Here is a 27,140-nt window from a genome sequence, read left to right on the forward strand (position 1 = left end):
GTTTTCAGACTTTCTCCTTGGGTCTGGAATCTTCTAAGAATGATTTTGGCCTCAGTAACTTGGGTGTTGGACTGACCTGAGACCCTGGCCGTGGCTGTGCCACACAGGGATGCAAAGGCTGATGGGGTGGGAATAAGCCCCAAGATTTCCCAGGGAGTGGATTGAGTAGCTGGGTTGTACTGAATGCAAGGGTCAGGGAGAGGCAAGGTAAGTCTCGGAGCCCCAGAAAGAGGCTGTCAGCCCCAGAAAGAGGCTGGGGGGTGTTGCAGGACCAGGGAATCAGAGAGAGGTGAGATCGGGCGGGTCCAGAGGCAGTACTCCTGGGGCCCAAGGAAGGCACCAATCCGGTCGTGGTGAACAGGGTCAGGAATCAGCACTGGCTCCCCAGGCGTCTGGGTCCCCAAGACTAGGAATGGCACAGGGCCCAAGCTAAGAGTAGAGAACAGCAGGGGAGAATGAAGGGTGAGCGCAGCTGGCGGAGTCAAGGCGCGGAGGGCTGCAAGGTAGACTTACCCCAAGAGAGGTATGAGGGCAGGAGAGCTGGCCAGGAGAGTTAGCCAGTGGTGCAGGTCCGGGAAGCAGGGAGAGGTGAGGGCGGGGCCAGGTCCCTCGGAAGCAGTGCTCCCCAAGAGAGGTGAGGGCGGGGCCAGGTCCCTCGGAAGCAGTGCTCCCCAAGAGAGGTCTGAGGGCGGGAGTGACATTTTCATTTTTTTTTTGGTCTAGTTTGGTGATGAGTTGGATTTTGTGATGACATTCCTGTCTATGTGGTTAGCAACTAGATTCTGGCCCCAGGAGTAAAATACAAGGAGTAATCTACTTGGCATCAAATCCAAGCCTCCAAATTCACTCTACCGTAATTCTATGAGGAGTTGATGGAGTTCTATGGTACTAGATGTTGAAATCCGGGCTTACTGACTTTTTAAGAGTGGGTTGTTTATTATTTATTATTTTTATTTTATGTGTACGAGTGTATTGCGTGCATGTATGTGAGTGCACCCGTGTTATGCAATATCGCGGAGGTCAGAAGAGGGCTTCAGATTCCTCTGGAACTGGAGTTAAGGACCATTCCTACCAGCCACGTGGGTGGTGGCAATCGAACCCGGGCCCTCTGCAAGAGCAGTCAGTATGCTTAACTGCTCAGCCATCTCTCCAGCCCCTTAGTATTTAAAACTATGGAAAATAAATATCAAAAATGTAGAACAAGAAATCAAGCATCTATTATTGGGTTTGAGAAATGCTTACAACAGAAACGTATCTTCATTTTTCTTCAACTAGCTAATATTGATCTATATATGTAATTTTAAAAATAGGCCTAGGTATGTGGCACATGCTGGCCTAGAATGTTGTGATCTTTGTATCATAGTCTCTCGAGTCCCAGGATAGCTATTGTTTACCACCATGCTTAACTATATCCATCATTCTAGTGAAAATATCAGCTATGTTTATTTCAGCAGCCACAGCACTCTTTATCCATTCCTTCAAATCCCCTATGTGCAGCACTACTATAGCAAAACTTAGGGAGTCTCAAAATTCTTTGCTTATAGATTGGTCCAGTGTTCATATTCGTGGAGAGTTTAGGGAAAATTATTTACTCTGCATGATATTTACTGAACTGTTCATATAGATCAGAGACAGTGGTAGTGATGGAAAACCAGCAGTGATAAACAGTCAAATGTTTTACCTGTGGGTATGTTTGCTAGTAGCTGAGATAGACTTTGACATGGGCAGTCAAAGTAATTAATTGCAGAGCTTACACTTGTATTCACTGGGTTTTCTAATCTGTATTGCTATTCTCTGTGTCTATTATTTTGAGAGTACGTGAGAATTTGGGAGGTGATAAGGACTCATTTAAACCGCAAACCATTTTTTTCTACCCAATTGTTCACAGGAACATCATTCAGTCACGGTTTTAACTGCCTCATTCATAACTTGAGGATGTGAGCATCTACCAGCATGGTTGTAATATTTTAATGAAATGGCTCAATGTAAATCAATAGAAATAGTTGCTAAGATTTACTACGTACTTGTTTTATGGCTGTATTATTTTGCTTTGATTGTCACAATAAGTCTGCAAGTTAGATATTATTATGGAGAAGTTAGATGACTAAAATAGCCGCAACATTTAAATGGCTGAGGCAGAATTTGAAATGGGCAGTCTAATTGCAGAACCTGCACTCGTATTCACTGCCTTTCCTTATCTGCATTGCTTTTCTCTGCATCACAGATTGCCTGCCGCACAGAAGGCATCTAGGAGAATGAGAATCCTCTAAGTTGCTCAAAATAGCTTGGCTCAAAATAACAACATAAAACAAGAAATGGCTTTCCTGGTTCATCTCATTGCAAATTGCAAAGGGGCCATAGGCTAAATTCAATCAGGGTCTCCCTCTTTCATGTTCCACTGTGACTTTATTTTGCCTTCTCCATAGTGTTGAAATGGATGGAGATTCTATAAGAAACATAATTTTATATTACTTAGTCCAAATCGACAAGAAAAAGTTATTCCATAAGTTGTCACACTGGTCTCACTGGTCATGAGCTGATCTTTTATCTAATACTGCAGTCCTGTGGATTATATTGGCTCATCAAAATTTGACCTACGTTTTTCATTCTTAGAGGAATAGCATTTGGTCTCTAGAGTAGAACTCTCAGCATAACAAAATCAAAATTCTGATCAAGAGTTTCCCCTACATAGTCAATGCATTTTTTTGATTAATAACTCAAAAGCAAGTCAAACCATTCTCATGTATTTGTTGCTAATAATATTAGAATCTAATATTTATGACAAAAGAATAACAACATGAAAATAATGCTTTTTAAACTGTATCGAGTAGTGCCATTCACTCATGTAATCATTCCTGGCATATTTCTCTTTGAAATTCAGTCATTTACCTTGAAACAGTAGAAGAGGAGTTCAGGACAGTGTGCCATTAATATTTCATACACAATCTCTTTAATACTATACAAGTTATCTTTACCAGAGTACTAGTCATCTTCCCCCCTCATAATTGAATAATGTATAGTTTTCCAAATTTCACACAATTTAAAATTTATTTTGCCATTAGCAGTCATTCATCAGGAGTCTTTATACATCTAATACTTCAAGTTCTTACAGAAATATTTTATTATTTTTTACTAGGATAAACAGGTATATTGGAACATTTTGTTTCTAATTTGCATAGTTCTATGTTTAACTCAAATAATATCTGTGTTCAGTGTATTATCTCTTTTGAGCCAAATTTCCTCTTGGAGGATTTTTTACATATAAGGATATTTTTACATGTATCTATCTAGTATTCTAATTAGAATTTGATATATTGAAAAATTTTATACAATTGAAGTTTAAAAAATGTTTTAAGGGATTTTTCTCTTGTATTATAAATATTTTCTAAGTGAATCGTCTGTTGTTTTAACACAACCATTTTCAGATTTGGAGCATTTTGTTAGAATTTGGTCAGTGAATCTTTTCAATGACCCTTATAAATTCAACCTGGTATATATATTTTTGGAATTTAGTAAATATCTAAATTAAAATCCTATTTTATGAAGAGTAATTGAAGTGGAAAAAGAAGTACATGGAAAAATATTAGATATTAACTAGTATAGTGTTTCCCAATTGATGCCACCAACACATACACATGCACACACAAAAACTTATTCGTGAGATAGTGCATAGCCTGACTAGTGAGTGGGCCCTTACCCTTTGGGCTCCTACTTTAGAAAACCCACCCCTGAGAATATTCTAGGTTGGAGGATCCCCAGTCTCTGGTATTCTCTGACTAAACATCTCCAAGTTCGTAGCCTGGTATGGTGAAGGGAAAAGCCTTTGCCTGGGGTGAGTGTACATAAAGCCTACATGCTGATGGAGCATGGCAGGTTTGGAAGGATGTGTACACACAGTACAGGATTGGATAAAGGGAGTAGAAAAAGACAGTAGTTCCATAAAGAATCAAGATGCAGAAATAATTTAAATATTTATTAGCAGAGGTATGGATAAGAAAATAATTCATATGTTTCTTTGCTTTAGTACAGAACTACAAGGAGTCTGAGAATTTCAAATTAAATCTAGACTCCTGTGTCATCATAATGGTTTACTTACCAAGGACAGAGTAGACAGAACGCATTTTATATAATGGTTAACCTGGCTTATGTGTTAAAAATATAATATCCATTTTATGTATTCTCACATTTGGGAGAGTTCTAAATGTCTACAACATCATATGGAATATGGAATATTAAGAGATTCCAGCTCTTTTGATTCCTGGAATACAAAGGTGAAGGAAGTCCTTTAACAAACAGTGAGAAAACTTTGAATGCTGGGCTACTTAGAAGGGAGGAAGCTAGCTACAGTACAAATTGTAAGTGGAGCCATGACTTGAACACACCCAAGAGCATGTCCTTAGCATATATTCCTCCTTCATGAATCATTTTTTTATCCATTTTGCTTTGTATCTGTGACTCTAAAGTTAAAAGTGGATTATGGTCAATGACTAAATTGATAACTCATTAAACCTTTAGAAAAATTCTAGCAAAATATATAGATATTTTAATGAAAATATTTAAAATGAAGTATTATTCAGCTCCAAAGAAAAATGAAATATATTTACAGCAAAATGGGTAGACTTAGAATAAATAATATTAAGTGAGGTGACCAAATCTCAGAAAGTAAAAGTATATTTCCCCCAACTGCATATCCTAGCCTAAAATGTATACGTGTACATATGTAAACAAATGCATGTGTGGGTATGCAATAATACTGAGAATTGAGAATAAGAAAGATTATTGGAAACAAAATAACTGATTTTTGCAATTGATTTTGTATCCTGATACTTAGATGAATGTGCTTATTAGCCTAAGTGTTTTCTGGCAGAGTCTTTAGGGTCTTTTAAGCATAGAATCAGATCATGTGAAAATAATGGTCCTCTGAATTTTTCCTTTCCAATTCTTATTTCATATACCTCCTTCACTTGTCTTTTTACTCTAGATAAATCACAAAGTAATATTTTGAACAAGGATGGAAATAATATACATTCTTGCTTTGGTAGAAACCGTTGCATTTTCTTCTTTTAGTATGATGCTATCTGTGGACTGTTTGCATATTGCCTTTATTATGCGGAGATAGATCCCCTGTATCCCTACATTCTCCATGACTTTTATCATGAAGGTATCTTGGTTGCTGGATTTTATTAAAGGCCTTTTATACATCTAATGAAATGATCATATAGTTTCTGTCGAGTTTACATGCTGTATTCTGGATTACATTTGCCGATTTATGTACGTTGAACCATACCAGCATTTCTGGGATGATAAAAACGTGATCATGGTGGATATTCTTTTTTATTGAATTTTTGAAAATTTCATACAGTATATTTTGATCATACTAACATGTTCCTCCCTAACCAGCATGCCTCTTATAGCTGACATGGCAGTTTTCATGTACTCAGTCATATATGTTAAAGCCTATTTAGCCAAATTTGTGTCCCAAAATAGTCTTTGGTTTCCATCCAGCCACTGGAGCTTGGTTAACCTAATTTAGTATCACACTTTTAAAGAAAAATCTCCTTCTCCCAGTAGTTATTATTTACCAATAGTTTCTCTGTTAATATTGGGGCTTCATACCACTTAACCACTGTGCTAGGTTTTTGCCTGGTATGAACTTGCACAGGTCTTGTGCATGCTGTTAGCATTGACTTAAGTTTATATGAGTAACCTCTCAACTATCTAGAAAACTCTGTTTTTGATGTACTCTTGCATTCAGTGTATGTATTTTATTGTTTATAATCATAGAGAGATTGACCTGTTATTTTCTCTTTTCTGCTGGATCTTTGTCTTGTTTCAGTATAAGTTTTATCAGTGTCAAGAACCTGGAACTAGAGAGGTCACTGGCCATAGGAGAGAATCTTCTTCTATTATTCTACTAAATGGACATAGTATTCTGAAGACCCTTAAGGACTTACTGTTATTCCCATACTATATCTTCTTCCTTTCCCAGAGCTTTTTCTTGCAGAAGATGACAGTTAACATAGAGCCCCACAACTGGCCAATGTACAGAGAATAAGATATTGCAGATTGTTCAGCCCTAAATGGAACACCTATATCATACCTCTCCTTACAAGGTTCCAGGGTCATTGAAGAGAAGTGGGCAGAGGTGGTGAATGACTATGAGGAAACCCTGCTTTTGAGATGTAACATGGTAATTGCAAATATGAATCCACAGGGATGTGACAGTATGCATGTGATCTGTACAACCCAAAGCCAGAAAAAAATATCAGCATGGATGGGGGAAGTGGACACAAAGCTCCAGTCCTTACTGAGGATCTATTTGTTTCTGATTGATGTTGCTTCTCAGAGAGGGAAAGTCAGTTTTTTAAGGGTGTGATTAGCTGGTAAGTTGACAAGGTTCCAAGGGGAGGACCTGCACTCAAGAGCATTTGGGTAACACAGATTAGAGCTGATAGACCTTTAAAACATAAAAATAAAGACATAGGACATGAAGTCTTGGGGGTTAGTACATTGTGAATAGGGATGAGGGAGAATATCTAAATATGATCAAAATTCATTGTATGCAATTCTCAAGGCATAAATAAACATTTTTTGAAATGTAAAGATACCATGAATGTTGTATTATTTTACTTCTAAGATAGACAAATTACTGAATGTTTTAAAGGATTCACATAGTCATAGTTTTTTTAAAACAACAGTACTGTGTCTTCTGTGTAACAAATGAACCAAAACTGAAGTTCCAGAATCCATAAAATAGATAATGTTAGAATTCTAAGAAAGAGATAGAGTCCATCATCAGACTTTTGATTTTTGGTAGAGGAATGAAGAAAAAGCAAACACCCCATGGAGAAAATACAAAGAACAATGAAAAAGCATCATGATTAACTGGGTAATTGGATGGTGACCAGGCTTTTGCTTTGTTTACCTAAGTGTGTGGTAGTTACATTAAGTAAGTGAAGGAACCTGGTAGTTACATTAAGTAAGTGAAGGAACCAAGGACAAGCAGCAGAGACAGAGTATCCTGGGGAGATGATGTACTTCAGTGAGTACTGTATGCTTGACGTATCTGTAGGAAATCCAAACAGATAAATTTAATAGACATTTGTATATTCTTCTAGAGTTCTCTGGGAAAATATCTGCACTACAGTTGTATTTTAAGGGACATTGACACAGGGATGGTAATTGCATTCACAGAAGAATTACCCAGAGGAATAATGCCAAGGAAGAAGAAGAGTGGTCCTTTAATCAAACTGTGTAAATCATCAACACTTTCAAAAGGGGCAAATAAGGGACTAATAAAGGCGATGAGAATGTGAAGTCAAAGAATTTGGAGACTGAGGAATTAAGTAGGATAAAATAGACAGCAACCTGTAAGGAGGTATGTAAGAACAGCAGAAGTTCCAAGAACTTTAGCACCAAGAGGATCATCAGTGCTCTTGCTGAAAGCACTCCTGTGAAATTCACAGCTAGAAGATAGTCTGCAGTATGTTAAAGCATGGTAGGGTACATGATGAAAGCAGCCAGGATTCTCAAATGATTCCTCTATGAAAGGAAGTCAGGAGGGAAATAACTGGAGGCTGACTTTTGTGAAGGATTGTTTTAATAATGGCAAACACTAAAGAATGTTTAAATGATAATACAATATGGGATCTCTCTTCCACAGTCCTGATGAGATACTAGTATATATCAGAAGTCGGAAATATCACACAATTTGATGAACCAGCAAAGGGAGACAATATATTATTAGAGGGTGTGTTGACATTAAGTAATTTACAAGTTAATTATGATCTCAAAATTACATTTGTTAAACTAGTGTGCTTTACTAAAATTTCCATGGGAAGAGGACGTCAACAAAGACAAACGTTTATTTGGGCAAATGCTGAGAGAAATGAATTAAGGAATAATTATATCTAGTGGTCAATTCATGATGACTTATATTATTAAAGTTGTAATGTACTGACAAAAATAGTCTAGCACACAGTTCTATTGATTTAAATAAATGACAAGAAAATTATAAGTGCATAAATAGTGACAAATTTGAGGAATACTAATTTCTGTAAATACTCTACTTCATTGATCCTCTAGATATTCCAAAGAATGCCTCACTAAACAACATTTTTCCCTTAGCCACAATACTCTTACTAGGACCATATACACAGCCGACTGACAGAGAATTAGGGAGCAACTATAATGGATACAGCTATTTGTTCATTTTGCTTCAATAGTTTTAACTTCAATTCTAAGATTTCTAGAAACTTGCTGATTTTGGCTCTTGATCATAATTGGAAGAAACAACTTACCCCTACCTTTGTATTATAGCAGTATAAATAACCTCATTCTTTCATTTTTTTTTCTTATTCTACTGGCATCTCACAACTGAATTTCTCAGGTTATAAATTTAGCTTTTCAATTACTTACCTAACCTAAAGCAGTACTGAGAAGTTTGTATCTAGTCAGCTAGAATATTAACCATGGTCTGGGCCACGTGGGAGTGATAAAAAGACAAATAATAAGTAAGTACTAACTGCCCTTTAATGCAAATATAGGATAATTCATATACAAATGTTCTTATAGTAATGAGACGAAACTCTACTACAACACTGAAAAATATTTGTTAATTGCTTTGGTTGGTCAATGCAAGTTTTCTAAGTTCATGATGTAGACTATGGCGATTACACACCTGGGTTTATCTGAGGGAGTTCTGGCGTATACCTTTTCTCCGATACTCCTTATATAGTAGAAACAAATACTCTAACAAATATCCCGTTAAACAGAACAAAGATTTAAGAGGGAAGCAGATATATGGGATGTGGAATAATACCTTATTTAAGGACAAAGAAAGCACCAACATGAAGTGTCAGAAAAATACTGGTAGCACAGTATGGTTGGGATAAAATTTACTCTTGAGTAGGGCAATCATGAAGTCTGTGCCCCATGTGTCAGAGGCTTTGTTGACCAGACTAAGGAGTTTGAGCCATTTGCAGAGCAAAAAATTGCCCTGGAAGGATACTTGAAGGCTTTTTGATAATTTATTTTTTATTTTGTAGTATAAGTATACTGCCTGAATGTGTTTAAGTGCACCTGTATCGTGCAATGCCCAATAAAGTTAGAAGAGAGCATTGGGATCCCCTGAAACTGGAGTTACAGATGATTGTTAGCCTCCATATGGGTGCTGGGAATTGAACCTGGGTCCTCTCCAAGAGCAGTCAGTGCTTTAAGCTGTGAGTTATCTCTCCAGCCCCCTGAAATTTTATATGAGATTAAAAAATTCACTTCTATTAAAAAATTGTATGATGATTTTAGGAATACCAGTGGAAAGAAACAAATTCAATTGTTATTATTTTATTTGTCTAGAATTGGGAATTTTTACATCTAGTCATACTACATTGTACTAATTTTATTTTCTTGGAATGACTAGAATGAAGCCAAAAGCTTAGATATTCATACATAGCCTCCATCCTGAGAAGGGTCATATTGATCAGTTCACTCAGTTAAAATCAGAAAAGTGCACAGCACAGTATGGAGATCTCCTGAATACACAAGTGAGTTCAAGAATAATTAGATATATTAATAATGTAATAAGATGTTACATATATGTGTGTGGTATATGAGTATATCTTAACATGTTGATCATCTTCTCTGAGTTTCGGTTTTCTGAGCTGAAGCTGAAAATCACAGAACTACTCTTACAGAGCAAATCCTGGCAAACCAGGGGAAAAGAAAATATATTCTTCCAAAAAAAGTGAAAAAAGGAAGTAGAAACTATGTGCACAGTGCCTGCAAAATGTAAAAGAGCCCTTGCAGACACTGAATCGAGTTTATGTTGTTGAAAAACAGTGATGCCTTTCCACATTTTGGAGTGGAAAACATGACATAAGTGGTACATGCTAACTTGTATACAAATGGATCAGGTATTTTGAAACTCCTTGAAATTTGTGTTTTACTGTTTTCAAAAGCATGTCACAGTCTTATCTCACTAGATCCTCACCAATGCCTTGGTGAGAATAGTGAATAGTTATACACTTCCTCTTTTTACACATGGGGACACAGATTCAGGAAAGAAATTACTTACTTTAAATTCCATAGCTAGTTACTGACAGGTCTCCTGCTCAGTAATAAGCGCTCAGTCCAAGTGCACATTACTTACAAAGTATTTCAAATTGACTACATCATCAGGTAATTAAATTAATCCATTGATTTCTATGTTCCGAGATCTCAGTCTCTTAAATCTCAAGTTCCCTGTCTAATATCCTAGTATATTCCACTGTGAGCAGATATTTTACAATAAGTTTAAAACTAGTGTCATAAACCTAGATACAGCCCACCAGAATTCAAAGGAGGGATTATCACAACCCATTTCAGCTGTGTGAGAGAAATAAAGAAATACATCTCACCTTAAGTGAAGGAAGGTCTAAAAAAATTCACATAATTTTTTCAGTAAAATGTTATACAGAAGTGAACTATAGCAAATATCTATATAAAGCATAATTTAAAATTTTAGTTACACTGACATAACTCTTATAACCGTGCTATACTACAAAATGCATAATTGAGATAATTTTATGGCTAGGGTACAGGCCTGTAATAGTGTAATCTTTATACCAACTCCAGTTGTTTATGATGTATACTCCTGTGCCATATTGCATTCCATTTTGGTAACAATTGACCTAGAGACTTAAGCCCAAGGTCATTGATTTCACAAGTGACTTTATAAATGTTGAGTGTACATAAATGGTGAAATTTCTCTCTAGATTGTAAACTCAAGCACTGAAGGTGAAAAACAAGGATCTCTCTCTTTCTCTCTCTCTCTCTCTCTCTCTCTCTCTCTCTCTCTCTCTCTCTCTCTCTCTCTCTATCTCCCCCAATTCCCTTTTGCCTGACACTCTTCTCTATTGGTTTACTTCAAAGTATTGTTAACTCTGTAGAGGGAGGAAATAATCTTGTCACATGGTTTGTGTTCTAGATTTTCTTTTCTTAGACTGAGCTCAAATGTAAGCTACAAAAAACTTGGGAAAATGCCACAAGAAGTATTTCCCATTACAGAAGAGACAAGAGATAAGTACTCTCTAGGCAAAGAGAGAAAGAGTGAGGAAAGAAGATAATTAGATGACAATGTATTCAGAAATACATGCCATTCCATGTTATTATTTCATGAACCCAAAGAGCAACTACAGCTTCCCCCGATCTTGTGAGGTCTTGGAGTTCAGTCAGGAAGTGGTCACATGTTTCCTGTACCTGGAAAGTATGGGAATTTGCAGACTAAATTAACCTTGCCTATTTAAAATATTTTTAAAAATATTTTTTATTGATTCAAAATTTTATATAATGTGTTTTGATTATATTCAGATTCTCCCCACCTCATTCACATTATTTAACCCCCCACTTCATGTCATTCATTACTATTTGTCTTATTTTTAAAAGCCTATCAATTCTAATTTGTGTTTCCTTAATGCCCATGGAGTTTGGTCAATCCTCCAGGTGTCACACCAGTAAGGAAAGCTGACCCTGTCTCTCTGAGCACTTATCAATTGCCAGAAGATCCTCAACTAGAGATGAACCTTTCTGTTTTAAAATTTAATTTTTATTTATATGTATGTGTGTATGCCTAGGCGAGTTTATGTGCACCATGTGCTTGCAGATGCTCTTCAAGGCCCGAAAAGGTGTTGGAGCCAGTGGAACTTGAATTACAGGTAGCTGTGAGCTACCTTATGTAGGTGCTTGGAACTGGAGCTGGATCCTCTGCAAAAGCAGTTAACTGCTGGGCTCTCTCCAGCCCCATGGATCATTTAGTCTTTTTATCCCTTTTCTATTGAATTTTTGGGAATTTCATGCACTGTACTTTTATCCCATCCCATATCTGCATCCCCCCCCTTAGCACCACTCCCCCCCCTCTCTCTATATATATATATGATAGATAGATGATAGATAGATAGATGATAGGCAGATAGATGATAGATAGATAGATAGATAGATAGATAGATAGATGATGATAGATAGATAGATAGATAGATAGATAGATAGATAGATAGATAGATGATATGAACTATGGAGTCAAATTGTTTTCCCAAATGTCGTTCACTTTGGATCCATCCACTGCAGCTTGGTTAACCTATGAAGCATCACATCCTTAAAAAGGATTAACTATTCCATTCTCAGCAGGTATTGGTTTCTAATAGTTGTATTTTGTAGTCTGGGAAGTTGCGATTTGACAACATGTTGAGGAGTTAAGACACCTAGAACCAAAACGCTGACAAAAATGTAGATCTATCAGATATACACAAACATATCACTAGGAAGACATACATATTTCCTAACAGTTGGGAATTTGGATGTTTACATTGAAAGGGGAAAGGGAGGGATAATCCAATTGTAAAGGTGATGGAAAAAAACCTAGGACTAATATGGTTAAATTTTCTCCAAATTGAAAAGGGTAAGGTCCATCTGTTCAAAAAATAAGATAAGTTTAAGCTTGTATTCCTTGGATACATTTCCTTCAAATTAGAGTGTAAGACAGTCCTTTAGAGCTGTAAAACTATGCAGCATCTTCTCTTCTTCTGTGACATATGTTCTATTGAACATCTTTTCTCAAAATAGACCTGTTTCGCCCACTTCAAAGTCTGTCAATATAGGTCTCTTCCCCCCTTCCGGGAGATCTCAACAAGTGTTGGAAGGGATGTAACACAGGTGGTGCCAGTTCAACCTGCCTCTATTTTCAAGAGATTTCTGTTGCTTGAGACCTAAGTGCCATCAGCCCACCGTTCACCAAATTCTTGAAAACTGTCTGCCTTCCAGTAAGTTAACTTTAGACAAATTGTTATCTTCAACTGTTGCTTGTTCTCTAGATGCATATTCAAATGTCTGTTTTATTTATTTTTGCATCGTCTCATTTTCTTACTTCCATGCTCATCCTTTTAAGGGTAGCATATTTTTTTAAACATTGAAAGACTCATTGTGACAAGAGATTCTGTCCTTGAGCAGCATCTCTCTTGTCAAAGAGTAGTCTGCAATGTGTCCACATTTATCAATCTCTCAACATTTACATGTTTACTTGTTTCATTTTCCTTTTTTGCTATCGTAGGCCTATAGCCTTTAACACTTTCAAATTTATATTGTCTTTGAATTAGCTATGAATAGTTTAAAACTTTGTTAAAACACTTTATTTCTATAAAGAACATATTATTCCACATAATAATAAGGTACCCAACTGCTGCATCATCCATGTGGATTTTGACAGGACAATGTTGTTGGAGCAAGCCTCATTTTTTACCTATGGCAAAAACAAACTGTAGGATAAGTTAAAGTAAGGTCTATCATTTTGAGTTATTTGATATATGTCAAATATAGCCCTGGGTATTTACATGTATTATCTTGATTGATCTTTGTAATAATTTGTGAAATAGTTATTAAAGTGTAATATGAAATGTTTGAAAATTAAGAAATTTGAGTTTAGAGAATCAATGCAGCATGCAAAGTCCTAATGATAGTGGATATGGGAGCTTCAAATTAGAAATCCATCTGTTTAAATATGCATGCTCTTAGCTACCATAGACTACCTGTTTTGGGAAGTTCTAATTGATCAAATGCTGATAGTTCCATGGCTAGTGGTGAGGCCTGCTGACCTCTCTAGTTCTATGCTGGGTTTTTGTCTGATTGAGCTGGTGTGGGCCTTTTGCATGCTGTCATCAGTGTTGCAAATTTACATAAGCAAGTTCTCGGAGGCCTAAAAGCCTCTGTCTCCTTATGTTCATGCACCAACCCTGGCTCCTACAATCTTTCTGCTCCCTGTTTTGCAATGGTCCCTGAGCCATGAGTGTATCCTATCCTGGAACATGTGCTCTGTAGTCTCTTATTCTCTAAAACTTAGCTAGTGTGGATTCATTAAATCAAGAAGTTCTAATGGAGGATAATATTATTTTAAAGTATAAAGATTTCAATTAGTAGTTTCTTAGTATAGAACAATATTTTATTTGCCAGAAATTATTTACAAATCTTTAAGACATCTATAATAACTAGATAGGTAAATGATTATAGTATATATAATATATTCTCAATAGCTGCACATACATAGAAAATGTGTGCATTTGTGTGTGAGTACATTTCATGAGATGAAAGAGAGAAAAATAGAGAGGGAGAATCAGGAAGACAGAGGAAAAAATCTGTGTACATGTGATTTTTACTTCTACTAGGCTATAATGGTCACTAACATTAACTATACGATCATAATATTAAGTGATGTACATAAATTTTCAGAAGTTTAACTGTTTCACACTTTGCCTAGATCTAAACTAATTAAGTGTATATACTTTAAAATATAAATGAGAAGAAATGATACAAATTAGATTATTATATTTCCCTATAGATATATCATCATCCATTCTCACATGAAAACTAAAACTGGGTCTATTTAGTACACAGATATTGTTTGTTGAAATGTCCTTAGAAAGAAAAATGACAGGTGATATAATTCTTAATCCATTTATTCATGAAGTTTATCTTTGTAATAGAGACATGTTAGAGTCAGACTGTGAATACAGCTCAGTGGATAGTGATGTTGCTAAAACTTAATGCTTTCCATATGTTAAATAAAAATCATCATGAAAACATTCACAATATACAATTTTAAATGTATATTTCATTGAATTTTGTATGTATTTTATTGAGCTTTTAAAATTTTATACAATATTTCCCACTCACATCCAGACCCCCACCCACATCCATGCCCCCTCCCCCCACCAAACCCTATGAATTCTGCCATACATGATGAGTCCTATTCATTCAGGTGTTTGTACCCAAATGTCCTTCAGTGTAAATGCATCCACTGGAGTCTAGTCAGCCTGTATAGTGGTCGTATGTCAGTCATACTCTCCTCACTCAGCAGCAACTAGTCTTGAACAGCTCTTGATCTAGTGCAGACTCACCACCTATTTCTCACCCCCCTTTGGGCACTTGTTTAATTGAGCTGCCATGGGTCCTATCCTTTATGCCACTGCAGCCGCAGGGTCACATGAGCAAGCCTTCAGTGGCCTGGAGGCCTCCACCTCCCTGTATTCATGAACCAGCCTTGGCTCTTACAAAAGTTCTGCCTCCTCTTCCGCAATGGTCACAGAGCTGTTGGTGGGTGAGGATCCATATAGGAGTCCCGTCCTACACTGTACATTATCTTATTCTCCAAAGGCACCAAGGAAGTGAGTACAACCTTACTTCTTTTTGGAATGAAAAACACAAAAAAGACTTTTTTTAGTAGAATGAACGAATGATAATTACTTTTCCATAAGTATTTAAACTAGATAATAGAGAGCCAGACTTAAATGCAAGGCATTGTGCCAACTCTATGTGTGCTGAAATATCTCATCACTATAACAAGCAGAAGAGAGAAAATTATTAGATCCCATTTTTATATTATCCTTACTCCTGTTAAAATTAGTTCAATGTTTTAAATTATAAAAGCAAACTTTAATTTTCTGGTATTCATTGTAAGAATAAATTGTGAATGATATGAAAAGGCAGGACTTTGGATAGCATGTTTTGAGTGTAGGCATGTTGATGGGTAATTAGAAATAAACCCATTTTCTCCATCTATCTTTGCTATTTTGTCTATCTATTTTATTACTATTCCATTTAATCTCTCTTTTGCCTTGATGTTAGAAAGAGAAATATTGTTTTCTTCAGAAACTCAAATCATAGTCCCATCAAGTCTTTGATATAAATGTTCAGTGTCAATTTAGAAAGCAAAAGCAAAATAAAAGTTGACGTAAGATACTAATATATAATTGCCTTTAACTCTCAGAGTGATAGGTCTGAGAATTTTAAATACTTCCTGCAATAAAAAGTAAACTATGAACTCTACTCATTGTAAAGAGGTACTAAAACAATTGTTGATTAGCTAAACTCCTGCCTGGATGAACTGACAAGTAAATTTATTCAAGCATTCATCATTCATCCATTCACAGCTTCTTATAATTTGTTATATCTCAAATTATCTCTGTTTTGTAGGCCTGAAGCAAGCAAGCATAGTAAGTGCAAACTATTTGTAACAATGTCTTTAAAAGTACATGCTAAGTTTAATAATGGGGGTTGGAAAGATGGTTCAGTAGTTAAGAACACGGCTGTTCTTGCAGAAGACCTGCATTCGAATCCCAGCACCCACAACTGCCCATAACTCGAGTTCCAGGGGATTCAACAGCATCTTCTGTCCTCCAGAGGCATTTCACGACACGAATGCCCTTACATACATGCAGGTAATACACTCATACACACAAAATAAAAATAAATAAAATATGAAAAATATTATTAAACAATGGAAGCTCTTCAGGCCTGTGTATAATTTTTTCTCTAAATACCTAATAATTTACCTAAAAGATTAAATATGATCTTTTCCATATAGCAAACATAGGAGAACACTTACCTACTACATTCAGGACATGAAATTCAGCTTCAGATACGACATTACAGTTTAGGACTAACACAAAGGAGTAAGGAGAAAGTGATCATTGCCTGGCTCTTTAGCCTTGACACTGGTGCAAAGGCATGGATTTCATTAATGAGGTTTACATTTCTTCGATTACTATTTTCCTCATATGAAGAATTAAACATTAAGAAATCTCTTGGGGATTTTCCTCATTTTGTCCGTTTGTATTAACATTCAATAGTGATTTTATCAATTTTATCAATCAGACTTTCAATTTTTAAAATTACTTTATCAAAACAAAATAAAGGGAGAAAGGAGATAAGAAACAGTTCTAAATTGTTTTCAGATTCTTTTATGATGCTCTCTGGTTTTTCTGCTATTAGTGTAAAAAGAAAAATATAAGGAACTGGAGAGATTGTTCAGTGATTAAGAGCACTGATTGCTCTTGGAAAGGACCCCTGTTTGGTTCCCAGCACCCACATCGTGGCTAACAACTGTCTGAAACGGTTCCAGGGGATCCAGTTCCAGGGGATCCGGTTCCAGGGGATCCAGTTACACTACTGACCTGGGCCTGCGTGAGCATTGCATGGCTGAAGGGTACCTATGAAAATACAGGCAATACAATCATACACACAAAAATAATAAATATTTTTAAATGATAACAATAAATTTCAAGATTAAGGGTTTGAGAAAAGAGGTGAAAAAATATGGTAATATAAATAAGGGAGACAAGTCAGTGTTCAAAGTATACATTTTTGTTTTAAATAATTCTTAGATGAGGAAGAAAAACTGTTTCTATTACACTCAGTATGTTTCCTGGTGGAAGAAGAAACGTTCACTTAGTTGTCCAGTCTGTAACTTATATTCTTTGCCCTATTATCTATGGGAAATTGATTTGAACAGATACTTTGGCTTTTGTTAAATTTGGTACTTATTTTGCATAAATGCTTAGCATGCATTATAATTTTCACAATATTGCCACTGTTTATTTTTTTAAATTCTAAGAAAAGTGGGCCAGAAGACACAGTCAATAGTATGTACTTCTGTAAGAGCTGGTTTTAATGAATGCCTAAACTACGGTTCATATTAAGACCATACACAACACCAAAATTGGCCATTTGGTAGTTACATTCTTTATTAATGCTGCTTCAAAACTGAAAATGTTTAGATTTCATATACAAAGGTACAGCTAATTAACTTTGTATTACAGCGTATTTTCTATTTAATACTGTAAAATAATTATTTAATTACTAATGCCTACTTAGGATTTACTAAATGCTGATCTACATAGATCATTGCATGGATGCATGGACAGGTTAAATGTTTTTAAAAATATTTTATTTATTGATTTTATTTTATGTGTATGAGTGTATTGCCCGCATGTATGTGAGTGCGCCAGTGTGCAATGCCGCTGAGGTTAGAAGAGGGTTTTGGATTCCCCTGGAACTGGAGCTAAGGACGGTTCATACCTACCATGTGGATGCCGGGAATCAAACCTAGGTCCTCTGCAAGAGCAGTCAGTGTTCTTAACTGCTGAGCCATCTCTCCAGCCCCACAGCTTAAAATTTTCATCATGTGTGAAATAAATTCTCTCATGATAAGGACCAATTTAAAGGCAAATTTCTCTTATTATTGGAGAAGAAAAAATAAACTGGTACAATCAAACGTAAAATACATGTGTAATAATGTTTTATATTCACATATTGTCAGAAGAAAATATTTTAATAGTTTTTGTTTGTTTCTTTTAAGATAAGGTCTCCTTGTAACCCAGCTGGCATGAAACTCGATTTGTAGAGCAGACTGGCCTGGGTCTCACAGATATTCACCTGCCTCTGCTTCCTGAGTACTAGGATTAAATGTGTGTACCACCAGGCCTGGCTATATTTTCAATATTTTTTACCACAAAAATAGGTTAGTTAGTGAGATGGTGGATATATAAATTCATTTAGCTTAATATTTCTATGTTACATATAGATCAAAATATTATATTTAACAATATAAACATATAGAACTATTATTTTTCAATTAAAATAAACAAAATGAAAAATATACAGGCACGTAAATATTGAAACATTCCAAAAATCTTTACAGTTAGAAATAGTCTAGTAGGAATTAGCTAAAATATACCTTTAATTTGTAATATGCTTTAAATGTGTGCTATTTTCTAGGATAATCTGTTCTTCTCCTGGCCTATGGTTAGTGTATATAGATTGTTAACCTATTGACATTTTCATCACACAGTTTTGGAAAAAGTGGGATGTAGTTGGTAGTAACGTGTGTAAAGCAAGTGTGTGTGTGTGTGTGTGTGTGTGTGTATTTAAAATAGATACTAAGAGATTCATTATTTATATCCATGCTTTATGACAATAAAATTTGAACTACTGAGAGAAATTCTTATGAATATATAATTTTATAAGTATGTTATAAATAATATGCATTCAATTTATACATTCACATTTTGGTATTTTATCAATTTATAATTGTTGTTAGAATAGGAGTCTATGTTGAAATTTAATTATTGGCATTTTTACTTTTGTCCTACTATATTAAAACAAATATACCACACTAAAGAGTCTAAAGTCTTGCAATTCAGAGAACTTTCAGTTTCTGACATGGATACATCAGATTGAATATAAATAATTACATAAGCAGACAAAAATATCATTAATTAAGTGAGTTATATAATGCCAGGCATTCTACCTATATTGGTTCATTGAAAGCTCAAAAGAAACCTGTTAGCTAGATGTCATTATGAAGATTTTACAAATCAAAGATGAGGCATGGAGAATGAAGTGTCCTGTCAAAGATCATGCCGCAAAGTAAATGTATCGGCAAAGACTGAAACCGTGTCCTTTCTGACTGAAGCCTATGCTTTCAAGCGTGGTGTTCTTTTTCTACTTCTCTCATGACAGATGCAATCTAATATCATGAGGTTCTTATCACTTATTACATTACACTCTCCAGTGTCACTTCTGGTCCTGGAATAGAATATTCCCATCTTAGGCTCCCTTGCTAGACTTCATCCCGACTCTTAACATGCTTCATTCCTTCAGCAGATGGAGATCTCCTCAGTTTTTTCTAAAGCAATTCTTCCTTACTTTCAACATTTTAATAGCAATTTTATCTTATATCATGTACTCATTTGGTTATTTATATTCCTCAAAAAATGGTTTGGATGATTATGTACTGCAAATGAAATTTGTCATACAGATGGACAACTACAGAGTTGTATTCTGTACTTAGACATAAATTAGCAATGTACTATTTTCACTACTGAAAACCTCCCTCAAGTATTTAATTACTTTACTACTTGAAGTGTTTATACTAAATAAGATTCTGATAATTTCTTAATTAGGATAATTTTTCATTTTTTTAATTAAAATCATTACAGTACAAAGAAAAACATGTCAGAGAAAATGATGTGTTTTTATAAAACAGATGTTTAAATTGAGAGATGCTTATTTTAAGAATATGGATTATATGTTTCATTACATAATATTAAATGTGACTAGCCATTTTATATGTGAACATAGACCATATATAATTTTATACCTAAACCAAATAGTTCATGAATACAAAATGGGTTTTGAGAAGATTATTTCATTGTATGGCTATTATGATTTGAAAAGTGTTTTCTTTCTATCTAGTGAAAACATGTATTATAATAAGAAAATATAATTTATAAAACACCAAGCTTAGTTGTAAAACTGCTACATAAGCTGAAAATAAAATTTAAATGTTTACTATGTAATTTATTCAAATCAAAACCACCTATGCTTTATTTGACTCAGTGAAATAACGCCAGTAAATGACAGCATGATATAGTTGCTTGGTGTATTAAAATGTACAACAGGACTGGCCAATGGCACAACTATATAACTATATGGAAGCTACAGTATGGATAGAAATTGATGAACATAAATACAAAGCTTCTGCTATGTAAAAAATGATATCTTAAAGGGTATCTGTTAAAACCAATACTATCACAAATTTAAAGGTAAGATGATTTTTAGGTACTTAAAAATGTTTTACCAAATAGGCTTTTTGAATCTTCCTTTAAAAACTTGCTACTCAGCAGTAAGAAAATATGAAATTATGAAATTTTCAGGTAAATGGATGGAACTAGAGTTATACTAAGTGAAGTAACACAAACAAAGAAAAACAAGAGACATATGTTCTCCCTCATTTGTGGATTGTAGCACCAATTCCTTATATGTGAGTATATAACTTCTGATGTAACACCAGAAGCCAGGTAAAGGGAAAAGACACATGGAGGTAAAAGGAAAAAACAGAACAAAACAAACAAACAAAAAAACACACAAAAAAACAACTTGAAAGGGTATATTAGGGAAGAGATGTTACCTGAGAGAGGTGGGAAAAGTGGGAGTAATTGGCAGGGAGTGGAGGAGAGAGGGACATACAAGGGATCATGGTGTGAGGGAGGGAGGAACGTCAAGAGAGGAAAGGTGGTGGGAGTCAGGCGGTATTAAGGGGAGAGTGGGGATAATGGAGGCACTGTGACTAGGGAGGGAGAGAGGAGGTAAACTGAATGAGAAAAAAAAGAGTGGAGATGAGTGAATCTCAGAGGCCTTGGAAACCTAGAGGCAAAAGTGATGCCCTAGAAACCCTATGAGAAATGCACATAGAGTGTCTCAACATTAATACCTATGTATACCTAGGAGCTGCTTGGTAGGGAACACAGTGCCAGATAAAAGAGACCTCCCTTAGAGTGACAAACATGTAGTACAGCACTCATCAAAGAAGCTTCTTTTTGCAACAGATAGAGGCTACTGCAGAGTTGCACAGCTGTGTAGGACAGAAAACATACACCTGGGAGATGCCCAGTACTAGGTGACACATCTGCAGTCGAATCTCTCCATCTAAGGCTTATTGAACAGAGTGGAATACGGGGTAGAGAGAGGGAAAATACACCACTCAGTTCTCACCAGTGAGGCTTCCATGTACATCAGAGTGCAACGTACACAGAAGGCCACAACTGGCCAAGTTTTGGAGAATAAGAGACTGTAGCTTGTAGGATGGGATTCCTATGTGGAACCTCACCCAACCACAGCTCAGGAAACCTTGTGGAAGAGGAGGGGGAAAGATTTGAAGGGCTGGTTCATAATCACAGGGAGGTGGAGGTCTCCAGGCCACTGGAGGCTTGCTCATGTGAGCCTGCTGCAGCTGTGGCGTCAAGCATGGGACCCATCACAGTTCAATTAAACAAGAGCCCAAAGAAGAAGTGAAAAATAGGTGGCAGGGCAGCACTAGATCGAGAACTATTGGAGGCTGATTGCTGCTGGGTAAGGTCTCCCTATCTTACAACTTACATACGACCACTGGATGGGCTGACTAGACTCCAGTGGACCCATTTACACAGAAGGACATTAGAGTACAAACACTTGAAGGAATAAGACTCAGCATGTATGGCAGAGTGCATAGGGTTTGGTGGGGGGTTATCACAAGGCATGGATGGGGGAGGGGGTCTGGATATGAGTGGGAAATGTATGAAATTTAAAAAGCTCAATTATGTGTGTGTGTGTATGTATGTATGTATGTATGTATTGGAAGTATAAATTATGTAAGTCCTGTGACTAAAGTAAAAAAAAAGTACTAAATTATTTGGTATTCTGGTAGAACAGTATAAAAGAAGATACATAATAGTGTTCCTTTACATGTCTTTATCCAAGTAATACAAATTGTATATAAGTATTTGAGAAATGCACTTTTTCCTACATTAGCTAGGGCTGACTTTTTATCACACAATTATTAACAGTCCTTTTCAAATAAGAATAAATAAGATTTTTTTTAAATTGGGGGTTAGACACATATGCACAAGGTGAAAAAATTTAGTAGCAAAATCCCCTTCTATGTTTATTATCCATCTCTATACCATAGGAGATGCTTGATAATATTTTAACTGATGAAGAATCCCTTATTATTTTTAATATTTTATTTATTATTTTTATTTTATGTGTATGTGTGTGTTGCCTGCATGTAGGTAAGTGCACCCTTGTCGCACAATGCCCGGGGAGGAAAGAAGATGTTATTGGATCCCCTGGAACTGGAGTTACAGACAGTTGTTACCTGCCATGTGGGTGCTGGGATTCGAAACAGGATCTTCTGCAAGAACAGTCAGTGTTCTTAACAGCTGAACCATCTTTCCAGCCCCCATAATGTATATTTTAAAACTTATTTTATACATTTAATATAATAAAAATCATAAAAATTCTGTTTGCTGTTGTGTTGGTGCAATGACACAATGTAATTTTTTTAAATATTGTATTTATTACTTCAATTTTATGTGTATGAGTGTATCGCCTGCATATATGTGAGAACACCCATGTTGTGCAATGCCGTGAAGGTCAGAAGAGGGATTCAGATTCCCCTGGAACTGGAGTCAAGGACAGCTCATAGCTGCCATGTTGGTGCTGGGAATCGAACTCAGGTCCTCTGCAAAAGCAATCAGGGTTCCCAACCACTGAGCCATCTCTCCAGCCCCAGAATATAATTTTTAAAGAGACATATTTAAGTGCTTTAGAAAACCAGAAGTACTTGCCTATTTTATGATGTCAAGTATATTTTATGATGAATCTAGAGCTTGATTATTTTTTCTTGATAAATAGTAGGCATAAAATATGTGGGATTAAAAAGTAATACATTAAATCATTTTCTTTTAAAGTCCTTGATTGTGCTATATAGAATTTTGTGATATTTATAGCCTAGTTGATATTTCTAGGACTAGGTCTTTGGTTACATAATTGTCTAACATGTGTGAAGTTCTGTGTTCTATACCAAACACTCTGAAATAAATAAATATATCCTTGTTTGAAAGTTAATAAAAATAACTGAAATCTATGTAAAATAATTTCCCGTGTCTACTTATATGATCAAAGATGGAACTTAAAGACTCCTTGTCATAAGTAGTGATGGTGAAGACATGAAAAATGATAAGAATTTCCATAATGTCTGAGTGTCAGAGATGGATCTTCTTTCTCAGCAAAACCAAGACTCTCTATATACTAAAAGGGAGCTCTACATAGATGGTACAAGCAGTCTCCATTCTTTAAATTGTCTTTCTAGCCATGGGACAAAATTCTATAATGTTATATGGTGAGCATAATGGTAGCCATGAAATAACCTATGTATTTATTTAAACTGCTTTGACTGAGTCTCCATGGAACCTACTTTCTGCCATATTTTCCTTTTATTTTCCATTCTGTTCTATTTAACCTTTTAAATGTTCAAAGTTAGGGAAAATAACCCAAAGGAGAAAGATATCTACTAAGATATTATAGAAGAGTGATACCAGGATGTCCTTAATAATCACCTAAATATCTATAGCAGTACGCTCTGTCTAGAGATATTTTTATTAGTTTAATTAGGTCACTGGAAACCTATTTGGAATTAATTGGGAAGGTGGGATCAGCAACAATCAAGTTTTATAGCACAGTATATTAAAATAAATCAAAGGCAGACATTAATTGGAAATGGATGACAGCAATAGGTCCAAATATCTACAGTACCTTGAGCAACACTGGATAAACTGTAATTGACAGGAGCCCTGTAATTATGCACTGAAGCCTGTCTTCAATAACACGTTATTGCTCGAGAATAAAAGCAAACCACAGAAGGAGAATTGAAAAGTCTGTCTTGTTAATGAAAGTATTCGTGAAGATTAAAGAACTAAGAAAGACTCATAAGTTGTGGGTTTACCTTCCCAAAGAGTATTTTCCTTAGTCTCTCATCCACCCTCAAATCACTGCTAGTATTATCTTTCTAAAATAGTTTTAGGAACTTGCCTAATTGAAAAGATGAAATGGAACATCGAACTATACAATAAGACATAATAGAATCATACATGCATGAATCAGTTTTAAAATGGAACACAAGTTCAATAAATCTAACTAGCTATCAAATAAAGAATTTTTATTGAACCAGTCTTCAGAGAGGGCCAGTCAATTCTGCCTTGGATAGTTTCATCTCACTGATCTATGGTGCTCAAAACAGTAAAGAGAATAAGTATGAGGAAGCTATTCCATAAAGTGACAAGTGTTTTCTAAAGCTACAATTAGTTGACTGTTTGCTTATTTGCTTACATATCCCTGTGGCCTCATATAGGATATTGCTTATACAATGGAAATGGCCTATGGAAGGTTTGACTTTGGTGAAAACAAGTTTTCACTTTGCCTGTTCCTTTCTCTGTGTAAACTGAATGCAACGATGTTTTGCATCCTTTGAGGCACAAAGAGTTACAGAGGGTGAGAGACTGAGCAAGAGAGGGAAAGGAAAGAAGGGAACAACAGAGAAGGAGAGAGAGAGAGAGAGAAAGAGAGAGAGAGAGACCAAAAGGCCAAGAAAAGGAGCTAGAGACTCAAGAGAAAGAAGAAAATATTTCTTTTTTTCTGTTTACAAAATCTAATCATCCTGTACAGAAACATTTGAAGAGAACTGCTATGGCGGTGAAAATCACAATAATGCAGTCTCACAGAATTGGAAAAATAATTGAAATAGGAGTTCAAATACATGCATTTTATCTCAGAAGCTCAAGAAGATAACTTTCACATTTATCTATAAAATGAGAACTTGGGATTGTGTTACTACTAAAATTCCTACTAATTCTCTAAATCTATGAAAGTACATTATTCTAAATTTAAGATGCTATCGAAGATATATAATTTTTGATAACAGAAAAATTAAGGATATGAAATTCTACTTAACAAGTAAAAACTGTATTTAAAAACAAATGTTTGAATATCTTCTCCCATGGGCTGGAGAGATGGCTCTGTGGTTAAGAACACTGGATTCTCTTGCAGAGGACTTGGGTTCACATCAAAGCACACTTATGGCAGTTAACAACTATCTATAACTCCAGTTCCAGGAGAATGTGACACCCTCTTCTGACCTCTGAGCATTTCATGAATGTGGTGTACTTAAATAGATTTTGGCAAAATACACATACAAATAAAATAAAAGCAATTTAAAATCAAAAAAGTAAAAAATATTTTTAAATATTTGTCCTTAATATAAGTTAGAAGAGAAAATTCCAATCAATTTGGAGCATCAAACTTTATCATGGACATAAAAGAATACCTTATAGTTTTTAAAAATTGCTTTCTAAGAATCCACTGATTTTATTTTTTTAAGAAAAAAAAATCACAGTATCATGACACTTTCAGATCTAGTACAGTGTCATAATGAGGTTTTGCTACATCTGTTTGTAACTCCTGTAGCCTCCATTTAAAAATAATAAATTCAGATGTAATGATCAGATTATTTCCTTAGGTTTATAGTTATTATTATTTATGCAAGATTATATCCCTTTCAACAAACCTGTCTACTGATTTGGAGAATTAAAAAGAAATTTGTTTTTCCTATGGAAAAAAAATTAAATTTTGTGTACATTTATTGTGATGATAAATCTGATTAAGTATTGCTTACAGGTTCTTTTGCAACCACTGGTAAGAATCATGTAATTCCTGTTTGGGCCTTCATGATAATGACAAAAAGCTAATTTAACCGAAGGTAACCAGAAGGAAGCAAATAATTAAAATTAAAGCAGAAGTAAACAAAATAGACATAAAACAAACAGAAAAAAATATCACCAACCTATATCTGGGTTCATGAACAGATAAAAGAAAATTAGAAACCTTTAGCTAGGTTAATAAACAAAAATGAAGATACAAACAAGCAAAATTAGAAATGAAAAGGGAGTGATTACAACTCATGACAACATAACCAAAAGGATTATGCTAAACTACTGTGAAAAAGTCTACACTACCAAAGTAGATAATCTAGAAAGAAATGGTTAATTTTCTATAAACATATGCTATATCAAGAGTGAATCATGAAAAAAATGAAAGCATGAACAGAGAGACAACAGTAACAAACAACTCAACAAAATACAGCTTAGAGCCAGATGATATAATAGATGACATAATTCTACCAAGTATTTTAAAAGAATTAATGGCATCTTTTTACAACTCTACTAAAAATTTGAAGAATGAAAACTTTCACATTAATTTTATGCCACATTATGTTGAATTCAGTCATAATGAATACATGCACACAAGCATACACACATATAAACACACACAAAATAAATACACAGGAAAATAACTCTGACGATAGGTATATACATTCCTCATCAATATATGAGCAAACAGAATTTAACAACACATTAAAAGGATCATAGACAAGAAACAGTAAAATATGTATTTAAAAAGAGTTGTGCTGGAAATTGTAGCTGCTTCTGCCTTGACAAAATAAAGTTTCTCAAAACTAGGAATTCGCTCAGAACCTATTGACTGAAGGAAGGATGTCTTTTAGTGTTTTGTCAATAGAATTCACTGTGTATGAAAATGTCGAATATAGCAATTCCTGAAATGAAGACAGGAACAATTCCATGGAATAAATCTATAATAAGTTTTAAGAAGTAACATGCACCATGACATCAAGTGGGATTTATCAATGGGATGTAAGGTTTACTTAATGTATATCAGCAGTATGAAACAACTCATTGTGGTGGGTCACCTGTCTTCTTGATCAAGGAGACCGAGGAGACCTCACCAGATGGACTTGAACCAGTGTCCAGTCTATAAAGAGGAGGGTCAACACAGAGGAATCATTTCCTCCATGCTTCCAAGTGAAGCAAACCATGGTCGAGCAGGACCTTTGACTTATCTTCATATAGGTGGAACTGGTAAAAGGAGCCAGGGGCTCCTCCCAAGCC

At 35.3% G+C, this 27,140-nt stretch overlaps 1 protein-coding gene across 1 annotated transcript in view; it reads right to left on the reverse strand.

Annotated features, from left to right (window-relative positions):
- Window positions 1-27,140, reverse strand: part of Dmd (dystrophin) — a 2,373,110-nt gene that overhangs the window by 970,045 nt on the left and 1,375,925 nt on the right. The gene's annotated exons all lie outside the window — the stretch shown is intronic.

The sequence above is a fragment of the Nannospalax galili genome, unplaced genomic scaffold (genome assembly GCF_000622305.1).
Source record: "Nannospalax galili isolate Female #2095 unplaced genomic scaffold, S.galili_v1.0 scaffold7, whole genome shotgun sequence".
Lineage (NCBI taxonomy): Eukaryota > Metazoa > Chordata > Mammalia > Rodentia > Spalacidae > Nannospalax > Nannospalax galili.